The 11,847-nt window shown below is 46.1% G+C and overlaps 1 protein-coding gene across 1 annotated transcript in view; it reads right to left on the bottom strand.

Moving 5' to 3' along the window:
* The window catches only part of TSKU (tsukushi, small leucine rich proteoglycan), a 15,879-nt gene extending 15,148 nt beyond the window's left edge, over nucleotides 1-731 (bottom strand). Inside the window, exon 1 of the mRNA XM_011989451.1 lies at nucleotides 549-731. The gene's annotated coding sequence lies outside the window, so the exon portion shown is untranslated. The remainder of the gene's footprint in view (nucleotides 1-548) is intronic.
* Nucleotides 732-11,847: the final 11,116 nt, after the last annotated feature.

Here is an 11,847-nt window from a genome sequence, read left to right as displayed (position 1 = left end):
GGAGAGAGAGGGAATTAGTTGCTAGTAAGGAAGAGATGGGGTGGGTGGGTGAGGGCTTCCTCTTTGCTTGTTCACCGCCCTCCCCGTTTTTTTTTAAAGAGTGAAAGAGGTTCAGGGACGACAGGGAGCCAGAAACCAAGAATCTGAAGCAAGAGAAAGACTGGCTGAAAGACGAACCCACAGAGAAGAGAGAGCCCGGCTCGGGCAGAAAAGCTGGCAGGAGAGGAGAGAGAAAGTCAACAGATTGAGTTTTTCTTTTATGGAGGAAACCATTGGCTTCTGGTTAGAGTTCTAAGAAGGGAAACTGGCGTATGAGTAGGCAGCAGTTTCAATCTATTCCCCCTGCTGCAGCTCTTGGGCTCTCACCCTTCTTTATGCTAAAAAAAAAAAAAAAAAAAAAAAAAAAGGCAAGGGCGGGGGGCAGGAAAGCATCCAAGACACTTTAAAATGAGGGTTTGCAGGAGAAATGACCTGGTGGACGCATTCCCTAGGAGGGGAGAGTTGGGTGTGTGGGTGGCTCCCAGTGTACACACCCAGACAATGCCTACCTCGGGAGAGGGGCAGTTCACAGGTGGGGGAGTTGATAGAGGCTTTGGTCTTGGGCCCTGGACCTCCCAGGAGCTTCTCCCAGACTTTGGAGGGCCTCGGGGTGCAGAAATTGGGCAACGTCCCCCCTGCAGTGGCCCAGACTCGTTAACACACCCAGTCTGTTTGCTGCTTCTTTCCTTATTACTTTTTCTTATTAAGTAAATTTAAAATTAAAAAAAAAAAAAAAAGGAGTTGCTTGGGCCTGGGTGTGTGCACGCATGCCGGTCTACTTTGGGAAGAAGGAAGACACTAGAGAGATGGTGAGGTAGGAGTAGAGGCCACTACCCTAGGCCTCAGGCCAGCAAAATCATGTGCTGCCCAGAAAACAAACTGGTCTTACAGGTCCTCCATGCACTCAGAGCCATTGTGTGGTCTTGGGGATGCACTTGGTTTGAGACCTGTGGACCCTGCCAGTTAGGGACGTGCAGAGAAAAGGCTGGGAGCCTGGTCTCATATGTGTGGAAGCAGGGAGAGCTCCCCTCTCTCCTTTCCATTCATCGTCCTCACCTGATTAGAATCCCAGCTTTCAGAACTAGGAGGCCTTCTGTGATCATCCAGCTCACACTCCTCATGAGTCTTTGGGATGGCACCATGGGCCCTTTGGTGTCCAGTGTCTTCCTCACTGTTGGGCTTAAAAGGGCTGCAGGGATTCAACTCCACAACCCCTGGGACCCATAGAGAGGAGTCAGGCCCCTCCCATTTCTCACCTTCCCATTCCTCCCCTCTCTAAAGGCTCCCTGCCTAGATGGGAGAGAGACCTGGATGGGAGCATCGGGTGAAGGCCAAGCTTGGTCAGGATTCAGTTTCCAGCCCTGCCACTTACCAGTTCTGGGTAACTTTAGGCAAGTTACCTAACCTCTCTGAGACTCAGTTTCTGCAACTGTAGAAGAGGCTATTCTGAGGAATAAACAAGGTAATTTAGGTAAAGCATTAGTCTGGCTCACAGGAAGCTCCTTTGTGTGGTTGCTAAATGTCTTCCGTCAGGAACTGGGGTAGAGGTTGGAAAGCCCAGCAGGCTTGGGAGGAGAGCGTGCCTGGGAATGGCCTCCGTACTCCCTGGCTTGTCTGGCTTATATTCCTGCTGCTTCCTCCCCTCCCATAGGGACATTCTTTGGAAGGAATGGCACCCCCCTCCCCTTGCCCTGGACTGACGATTTCCATCCTCTACTCCATGTGGAATTGTTTAGTGAGTCTCAAGTTCAGCATCTGAGAACTGGAGATGAAAAGACCCAACTGCCCGGGAACTCAGGGAAGCTAACTCCCACTGCATTGTGTGTGCAGGGTCTAGCCAGCTGGGCTGGAGGCTCCAGACCTCACGTTTAACACAGAAGTGATCAACAACCCTTCACACTTTGGCTGGTAGCTGGCAGCAGTTTCTGAGCACTTCCACATTCATCATTTCCTTTGATCTCCCCTTAGGGAGAGGTGGCCTTGAGGGGCTTCAGCTGATGGATCTCCATGAACTTTACCCACCTCCCCTCATAACTGTGCCTCCAGTTGAGAATCTCTGTGCCTCTAGACTCTCCTCTCCTTTCTACTGTCCACATTCCAGCAAGAGTGCCCTTTCTAAACTGCAGATCTGCAAAATGGATCATGACACTTGCCTGCTTAAAACCTTTCAATAGCAAAAGCCAAACTGCTTGGCGTAGCATTCAAGGCCTGTGTGATATGCCCCCACCTCACTTTCACTCTCCAGCATCAGTTCTGGCCACCCCCTCGCACACGTCTCAAGCTCTAGTCCCCTAGTCACCTGGAAAGAAGGGAAGGGAGGTGGACCTTCTCCATTCAAGTCTGTTCAGTGTCCTCGCCCCCTGGGGAGCTCTCTCTCTGGTGAACTTGGCCTCTCCGTCTGTGATATTGCCATGCCCTTTGTATGTAAGCACCATCATTTTCACTGTTCTCTTCCCCTTCTTGTGATCATCTTGGCCACTGTGACATGTCTCAGACTGTGCTGGATACGTTTAAGATCATGATTTAATCCAAACAACCACACTAGATGGATAGTGGTGTGGCCCAGAAAGGGCAGGAGATCTGTCTGGGGTTACGTAGCATGTTCTCTGCAGAGCTGGAACAACAGTTAGGGCTCCAGTGCTCTTTCTGTTGCCTTACAATCTCCACAAAGAGCAGAGGTGGCGTAGCAGAAAGGCCTGGGAATCTAAGGATTTCAGGTGCAAACTGTCACTCTATCCCTCGCTAGCTGTGGACTTTGGGTAAGTCATTTCCTCCTCTAAGCCACAGTTTCATTACCTGTAAAATAGGGATAAATAAGAAGTCCTACCTCCCAGGGATATCGGGGTGATCAAAGGAATCAATACAGATACAAATGTGTTATAAGCCATAGGGTGCAGTGTGCTTTTATTTATTTATTTAGAGATGAGGTCTTACTCTATCACCCAGGCTGGAGCACAGTGGTGCAATCATACATAGCTCACTGGTTCCTTGAATTCCTGGGCTCAAGGGATCCTCCTGCCTCAGCCTCCTGAGTAGTCGGAACTACAGGCACACCACCACCGTGCCTCGCTAATTTGTAAATTATTTGTAGAGACGGGGGTCTTATCTTGCCCAGGCTGATCTCGAACTCTTGGGCTCAAGCAGTCCTCCCGCCTTGGCCTCCCAAAGTACTGGGATTACAGGTGTGAGCCACCGTGTCTGGCCATGGTGTGATTTTAACTGACTTACCTGAACAGCCATACTGCAGCTGCGGGTGATCTGTTGAAGATCTCTTTTCTCGAAGAGCTCTCGAGTAGAGGTCAGAAGACACTATTCGTCCCTTCAGCTGCTTTGCTCATTTTCCATGTTTTGAGACAGGCCTTTCATTTTCTGTCCTTCATTATAGCTGTCAAGCCCTGACCAGAAAACTCTTCAGATCCTATGTATCTCCGTGAGCCTCCAGGATCTCCATTTTTCTTGCTGCATTTTCTTCTTTTCAGCTGTCAGAAGCTGGCAGGTCTTAAGTTAATAGAGCATCAGAACCATGTGTGGAAATAGCAGGCAACAAGAGCCGGAAGAAAAAGGATGTGTCTCCACGCCCGCCCCCAACCCTGACTCTGTAGATGTGGCGTGTGGCAGGTTATGTTTTCTAAAAGTTCCTCTGGTGATTCTGATGTCAGTACGAGGGCTGTGGGACATGACCGAATACCTTGGAGTTGGAAGACCTTCCACGCATGTTCTTGTTAAACCTCCGAGCAGGCTTCTTAGGTAGTTGATTATTCCCTCCATTTTACAGATGTGGAAACTGAGAGTCAGAAGTGACTTACCCAGGATTGCACAGCTGGAACTGAAAACTGGCTCACAGACAGAACTCCAGCCATTCCTCTGCCAGGCGGAATTCTGTGTCTGGGCTTTGCTGGTGTCTCAGCAGTCAATGCATGACAAATGCTTCTCCCATCCTGCCAAATCAAATGCTTCCCTAAATATTTCTCTCCCACTCTTCCACCTCCATGCTTTTTCCCCTGCCTGGAATGCTTTTCTCAGTTCAATCTACCAGCTGCAGTTTTCGCTGTCCTCCGAGCCCTGCCACCTCCTGCACAAAGATGTTTCCATTTTCCGCAGTTTCTCTTCCTTTGAGCCTAGAAACACTTGGTCTGTGCCTCAGTACAGCTGTCTCTTCAGCCCTGTCTCCTGCCTCAACTTGATGCTCCAACATCCCCAGCTGTTGGGGTTTCCTGCAGCTTCTTGCAGTTCCTTGCCACCTCTGGGTCTTTGCTTCTCTTTGTGCCTACAGAAGTGCCCCTTGCCCTGCCCCATCTCTTACTTATTATTCAAAATTCAGCTCAGGTATCACTTCTTCCAGGAGGCCTCCCCTGACCTCCCCAATCCCTAATTCTACTATTAGGAGCCCTTCCTCTGTGATGCCATAGTATACCGAGGATACCTCTGTAATGAACAAGATTGTTCATTCGTTCACCCATTCATTCATTATAGCAAGGTGCAGACTCTGGAGCCAAACCTCAGGTTTGAACCCTAGCTTCAAAGTGGGCAAGTTCTTAACCACCCTACCCTGCCTTATTATCTGTAAAATGAGGAAAACTATAGTCCCTACCTCAAACGTTATTGTAAGGATTAAATGAATTATCTGTATAGCATGTGTATAACACTGCCTTGAATGTAGTAACACACTAATACATTAGTGAGTATCTGATGAATGTTGGCTACTACTCTTACAACTTGTTAATTCACTTTACAACATAGGAAAAAACGTTTGTAAAAATGGACAAAGAAGAGGATTCTGGGTAGATGGCGGAGTAGGAAGCATCAGGAATCCATCTTCCCACCTAGACAACAATTGCACTGGCAGATCTGTCTGATGTAACTGTTTTGTAACACTGGAGTCTATTGAAGGCATGAAACTTCCAGGGGAAGTCTGGGACAGTAAATTGTACTTACTTTCGTCAATTTCAGCTGTTAACATGAAAGCAGCTACTCTGACCACAGCCCCATGTCAGGCCAGGAGTGTGTGTGTGCCTGCAGCAACCTGCACAAAGCCTGTGAGAGCCAGGGTGGACAAAAAGGACCCTGTCGTGAATACTGGGTATCTGAGCTCTGATCACTGATTATTGCTTCTAATCAAAGAAATACAGACACAAAAGCAGGTGGCCATTGTTGTTGCACCTCCTCTGTTGTCTCAAGACTCTCCTCCTCCAGCTGAAGTGACTTCCAAAGGATTTAAAGGGCTAGTGCCCTTCCTTTTCCTTTATTTTTCTCTTTTTCCCCTTTGAGAGCTAGACATTAAAAACTAGAACATTTAAAAGCAACTGTATATACAGGAAAAGTTAGAAAGTGACCATGTATGTTCAGGGAAAGGTTCAGGCTCAGAAAAGGCTCCAGAAGACCTTAAATTTACCTTGCAAGCTAATGTTTGGCACAGAGACAGTCCACAACATCAACAGAAAAACAGTAACAGTTTATACCTCAGGCTGATCCTGGGCACAGAGACAGCCTACAACATCTACAGAAAAATAGTAACAAAAACCAGCAAACCCTAGGGAAAGAAGATAATTGGATTCCCAGAGCTACCACATCATCAGTTAAATGTTCAGTTTTCAACACAAAGCATACAAAGAAACAGAAAAGTATGGCTCTTTAAAAGGAAAACAAACAGAAACTGTCCCTGAAAAAGACCTGATGGCAGATCCACTAGACAAAGACTTTAAAACAACTCTTTGAAAGATACTGAAAGAACTAAAGGAAGATGTAGATAAAGTCAAGAAAATGTCATGTGAACAAAATAGAAGGATCAAAAAAGAGAAAAAACCTAAAAAGAAGCCAAAAAGAAATTCTGGAGCCATAAAGTACAATAACTGAAATGAAAAATCTACTGTAGGGATTCAGACAGATTTGAGGAGGCAAAAAAAAAAAAAAATCCATAAATTTGAAGATAGGACAATAAAAATGGTTGAGTTTAAGGAACATAAAGAAAAAAGATTGAAGAAACATGAACAGAACCTAAGTGACCTATGGGATATCGTCAAATGGACCAACATATGTATTGTGAGAGTCTTAGGAGAAAGGAGCAGAGAGAATATTTGAAGAAATAATGGCTGAAAACATCTGAAATTAGATGAAAGACGTAAACATCCAAGAAGCTCAGCAAACTCCAAGTCAGATAAACTCAGACCCACACTGAGACTCATTATAATCAAACTGTCAAAAGCCAAAGACACAGAATCTTGAAAGCAGCAAGAGAGAAGTTACTTATCATATACAAGGGATCCTCAATAAGACTGTCAGTAGATCTCTCATCAGAAACTTTGGAGGTCAGAAGGCAGTGGGATGATATAGTTAAAATGTTAAAAGAAAAAGAAAAAAACTGTCAATCAAGAATCCTATATTTGGCAAAACCATCCTTTAAAAGTGAGGAAGAAATTAAGACATTCCCAGATAAACAAAAGCTGAAAGAGTTTACCGTTAGACCTGCTCTGCAATAAATATGCAAGGGAGTCCTGCAGGTGAAATAAAGGACACTAGACAGGGACTCAAAGACATTTGAAGAAATGAAGGTCTCAATAAAGATAAATATGTGGGCAATTACAAAGCTAGTATTGTAACAATGGTTTGTAACTCCAGTTTTTGTTTTCTACATAATTTAAGAAGCTAATTATTTAAAATAATTATTAGTTTGTAGTTTTGGGCACACAATGAATAAAGATATAATTCTGTGAAAACCACCACCAAAAGGCCTGGGGATAGAATATGTTAAAGAAACAGAATTTATGGGCTGGGCACTGTAGCTCATGCCTCTAATCCCAGCACTTTGGGAGGCCGAGATGGGAGGATCACTTGAAGCCAGGATTTAAATACCAGCCTGGTCAACATAGTGAGATCCTGTCTCTAAAAAATAAAATAAAACAAAATAAACAGAGTTTGTGTATGTTATTGAAGTTAAGTTGGTATAGATTTAAATTAGAGGGTTATAACTTTAGGATGTTAAATATAATCCCCATGTTAACAATAAGAAAAAAGCTATAGAATATACACAGAAGGAAATGAGAAAAGAATTGATATGTCTTATTACAAAAAAAAAAACACTAAACACAGAAGAGGACAGTGTTGTAGGAAATGTACAAAACCTCTATTGACCAGGCACAGTGGCTCATGCTTGTAATCCCAGCACTTCAGGAGGCTGAGCAGGTAGATCCCCTAAGACCAGGAGTTTGAAACCAGCCTGGCCAACATGGTGAAACCCCCTCTCTACTAAAAATACAGAAATTAGCCAGGCATGGTGGTGGGCACCTATAATCCCAGCTACTAGGGAGGCTGAGGCAGGAGAATCGCATAAACCCAGGAGGTGGAGGAAGCAGTGAGCCAAGATTGCGCCATTGCACACCAGCCTGGGCAACAAGAGCAAAACTCCATCTCAAAAAACAAAAAACAAAACAAACAACCAACCAACAAATAAAAATCCTCTATAAGGCATGTAGAAGACAAATAGCAAATAATAGAAGCAAATCCCTCCTTATCAGTAATTACTTTAATTGTAAATGAACTAAACTTTCCAATCAAGACAGAGATTGGCAGAATGGATGAAAATGCATGATTCAACTGTCTGCTCTCTACAAGAGACTCCCTTTAGATACTTGTGAAAACACAAATAGATTGAAAGTGAAAGGATGGAAAAATGTATTTCAACTAAATAGTAACCAAAAGAGAGCAGGGTTGGCTATATTAATATCAGACAAAATAGTCTTTACACAAAGTTTATAAAAGACAAAGAAGGATATTATATAAGAGGTTCAACTGGGTGCAGTGGCTCATGCCTGTAATCCCAACACTTTGGGAGGCCAAGACAGGTGGATTGCTTTGAGTTCAGGAGTTCAAGACCAGCCTGGGCAACATGGCAAAATCCTGTCTCTACAAAAAATGCAAAAATAAGCCAGCATGGTTGCTCATGCCTGTAATCCCAGCTACTCCAGAGGCTGAGGCCGGAAGATCGCTCGAGCCCCAGAAATGGAGGTTACAGTGAACCAAGATTGCACCACTGCACTCCAGCCTGGGTGACAGAATGAGACCCTGTCTCAGGAAAAAAACAGATGTTTCAATATCGCAAGAAGGTATTATCAGCATTTATGTGCCTAGTAACAGACCATCAAAATATAAGCAAAAAACTGACGGAATTGAAGGGAGAAATAAACAGTTCTATAATAATAGTTGGAGATTTCAATACCCCACTCTCAATAATGGATGGAATGACCGGACAAAAGATAAGTAAGGAATAAACCAACTAGATCTAATAGACCTACACTTAATGGGTAAAGTGTTTCAGTTTTACAAGATGAAAATAATTTTGGAGCTGGATGGTGTTGGTGGTTGCATAACATTATGAATGTATTTAATACCACTGAACTGTACCCTTAAAATAGCTAAGACAGCAAATTTTATGTTACATGTTACCACAATTAAAAAAAAACTGAACAACAACAAAAGAAATTGGACAGGGAAACTGAGGCAGAAGCTAGCGTGTAGAGCCCAGGAGAGCACAGTGTGAGATGTGGGAGTCTTGGAAGGCACAAAGAGAAAAAAATGGAAGGTGGCTTTGGCCCTTGGTTGGGGGAGGGGACACAGTAGAGAGGGAGGCTCCCTCAGTTGGAGCCACGTGTGGATCTCTGGTCCACTTTCTGGGCAGGAGACTGTAACCTATAAAGAGGCAGTAGGCTGTTAGGTCAAATCTGCCAAGCCTTCCCTCCAAATTTCCTAGTTTGGTGGTGGTGCAAGGAGGCCAGGAACAAATTGTCTCCTGAGCAGCTGCCAGAGCTGGTCTAGTTCCAGAAGGCCAGGTCTACACTAGAGGCACTGCCCTTCCCCAGCTTTGCTTCCAGGTTTCCTCTGAGCCTGAAACCTCTGCCCCATCCCTGCATCCAGGAGCTAAGCTGACTTGCATGTTCTGACAGGATGTGATGCTCCAGGCACCATGAAATCAACATGGGATCTGGAGGGCCTTGGGGATCGGATATCAGGCATTTAACCTCAACACGTTTCTCATTTTGCAGGTGGGAGACTGAGGTGCAGAGAGAGAGAGTGACTTGTCCAAGGTCACAGAGCTAATGAGCAGGAAAGCTAGATTCCCAGTCAAGAGCTCTGTTTACTTCTCTACATGGCACACATCACTATGTATTCCCTCTCACCCATCCTATCCTTCCATCCGTGTGTCCTACTATCTTTACTCTCTATCCATCCATCCATCCAACAAATGTTTACCTGTTGAACCTCTGACACATGTTGAATCTTGCGCTGGGCTCCAGGAGCCTACAGTTGGGGTGGGCACACTGACACAGATATACCTTAGGTCCTGAAGAGTTTTGGGTGCCCACTAGAAATCTGTGCAGAACATTCGGAGCAGAGAGGGTCGCGGTGCTGGCCAGAGCCATCAGGCAAAGTGTCCTGAGGGAGGGCCTGGCTGAGAGAGTCCTGCTGGGCACAGAGGGCTGGGAGTGTGGGCTTAGTGAAGAAGTGAGGGCCCTTCTAGGCAGAAGGAGAAGCATGAACAAAGACCACACTGGAGGTTGTGGAGCAAAAAGTGGTTCAGCGTGGCTGGGTACAGGTGCCCAGGGAAGGATAGGTCTGAAAGAAGGGGAGCAATTCTCGGGACGTGGAGTCTCGTGGGTAGGCTGAGGTGACAGGCCTTGGTGCCACATGCATGGGAGCCACAGATGGTGTCTTCATTGTCAGGTGCTCATCTGAGGGAGTCCTGGTGGGGGGGACCCAGGGAGGAAGGGCAAGCACTGGGGACCCTTGTGTCTTCCTGTTAGCCTGTTGGTCTCCCAGAGGCCTGGCAATTCTCTCTTGCCTTCCCCACCGTCCCCACACAGGCCTGCGGACTCATCCCCTCCCCGGCTTGTCTGTCCTCTGTTGGTCTCTCTCCCTCCCTTTGGCCTATCAGCCCTTGCCAATCATGCAGACCCTACTGTTTCTCCCTCGCTCATCATCTCCCTGTGTCTTAGCACTACACCAGGCACAGAGCCCCCGACTGGAGGTCAGGGCAGCACACAGGATTCCAGTCCTATTTTTGCCACCAACTGACCTGAGTAGAAACATCTTATTAATAACAAGTATTTGCAGGGTGATTTCAGCTGACAAAGTCCTCTGACCCCCTGTAGGGGAAGATATCACCATGACCCAGAAGCCTCTTGACTAGGTCAAGCGTTCTGAGGGCCAGTGAACTCCGGGGAACTTTGTTATCACGCTTGGGTTGTTGTGTGATTACGTTATTGTGTGCAAAGGGCTATGTGCTCAATTTATTACCTTCTGTCCCAAGACAAACAGAACTTTAGAATGTTACCCCACAGAAGGTTACTTCAGAGCATATTAGAATGAGTCCTGGCCTTAAGCAAACAAGTTCCATTAAGAGATTTTCAGATTTTTTAAAAAAGTTAGTCCATGGTAAGATACGCATGTTATCACACAACCGGGGAAATATATATATGTGTGTGTGTGTGTGTGTGTGTGTGTGTGTGTGTGTGTGTGTATGAAACACAAGCTTGGCAGACAGTACTCACCCTTGCTGCATGCAATACGGACTGGTATTTTCCTTTCTACTGCATTCTATTCCATTAGGAATAGCAATGGTGGTCATGTCCCTGTAAATTGATTTCACATCCCACTAACGGTTTACAATGGGAAGTTTTCTGGGACCACTTCCCCCTCCCCCACATTCAGTTGTTTCCTGATGCAGAAAAACTGCAAATCTGTATCTCCAGCTGTGACCTCTCACAGGGTTTAAATCTTGGCTTTGCCACTTCCTGGTGAGTCCCTTAAAGATTATTTCCTTTTCTGTAAAATGAAGAAAATTGTTACCCTGCAAGGTAGTGGAAAGGATTTAATGAAATCATTTATGTAAAGTGGTTCATGTGATTCTGGATGCATAGTAGTTGCTTAGTAAGTGTTTATTTATAACGATCTCTTATAACAAGAATTATGGAGACAGGTGTTCAGTGAACCTTGGTGAATAGCAGGGGTGAATCAGTTCACATAGCTGCCCTCAGGGCTGAGACTGGAGGGTGATGGGGAAGGGGTTAATATTTACAGAGCTCCTGCTGTGGGCCAGGCACTGTGCAAAATGTCGCAACTGCCACCTTGGTGAGTGTTTACAACAAGGTGGGTGCAATTACTAGTCTGATTTTATAGATGGGGAGACTGAGGTTCAGAGAGGGACAATGCTTTGACTAAGGTTGTATGGCTTGTGAGTGGCACGACAGAGTTGCACCTCAGGCTTTTGGGCCTGAGAGTCCCTGAGCACCCTCCACACTCTCACCTGCCTGTCCTCTGCCTCTGCTGGTAGGCCCTCTGTGCCATACTGTGTTGGGCCATGCTGGACCCTTCGAGTGAGCCCTGGTTCCATGAAGAATGCTGCCCAAAAGGGCTTTGACCCAGCCCCTTCCAGCCTCCACCTCTCCATGTCCTTGTGGACCACAAGGTGAGGTCCCATATGCCCATCCAGCCTCACTGCCCACCACACATCTGCCCCCTCCCAGGCACAGCCAATGGTCACCCGTACTAGGTGACAGGCCCCAAACACGGCAGCACTTTCCATCCTGTAAGCTTTAGCTTTGGCTGTCTCCACTACTCAGAATGCCCCTCCCCTTCTCCCCAAAGACTGAAATCCTAGGTGTCTCCAGTGACAGACCTGGGAGTTGGGTCTGTTCTCAAAACTAGGCCTTGAAGGGAGGAAGTGGGGTGGTCTAGTTTGGACACACAGAAAGCAGAGAATGGAAGGGGCAGGAGTCGGGAGGTGAGGGCAGCAGAGAGAAGAGGGGGTAAAAGGGC

This window comes from Mandrillus leucophaeus, unplaced genomic scaffold, assembly GCF_000951045.1.
Source record: "Mandrillus leucophaeus isolate KB7577 unplaced genomic scaffold, Mleu.le_1.0 Scaffold1095, whole genome shotgun sequence".
NCBI classification, from domain to species: Eukaryota; Metazoa; Chordata; class Mammalia; order Primates; family Cercopithecidae; genus Mandrillus; species Mandrillus leucophaeus.
Note: the sequence above shows the minus strand (reverse complement) of the source record. Positions and strands in the feature narration are given on the sequence as shown.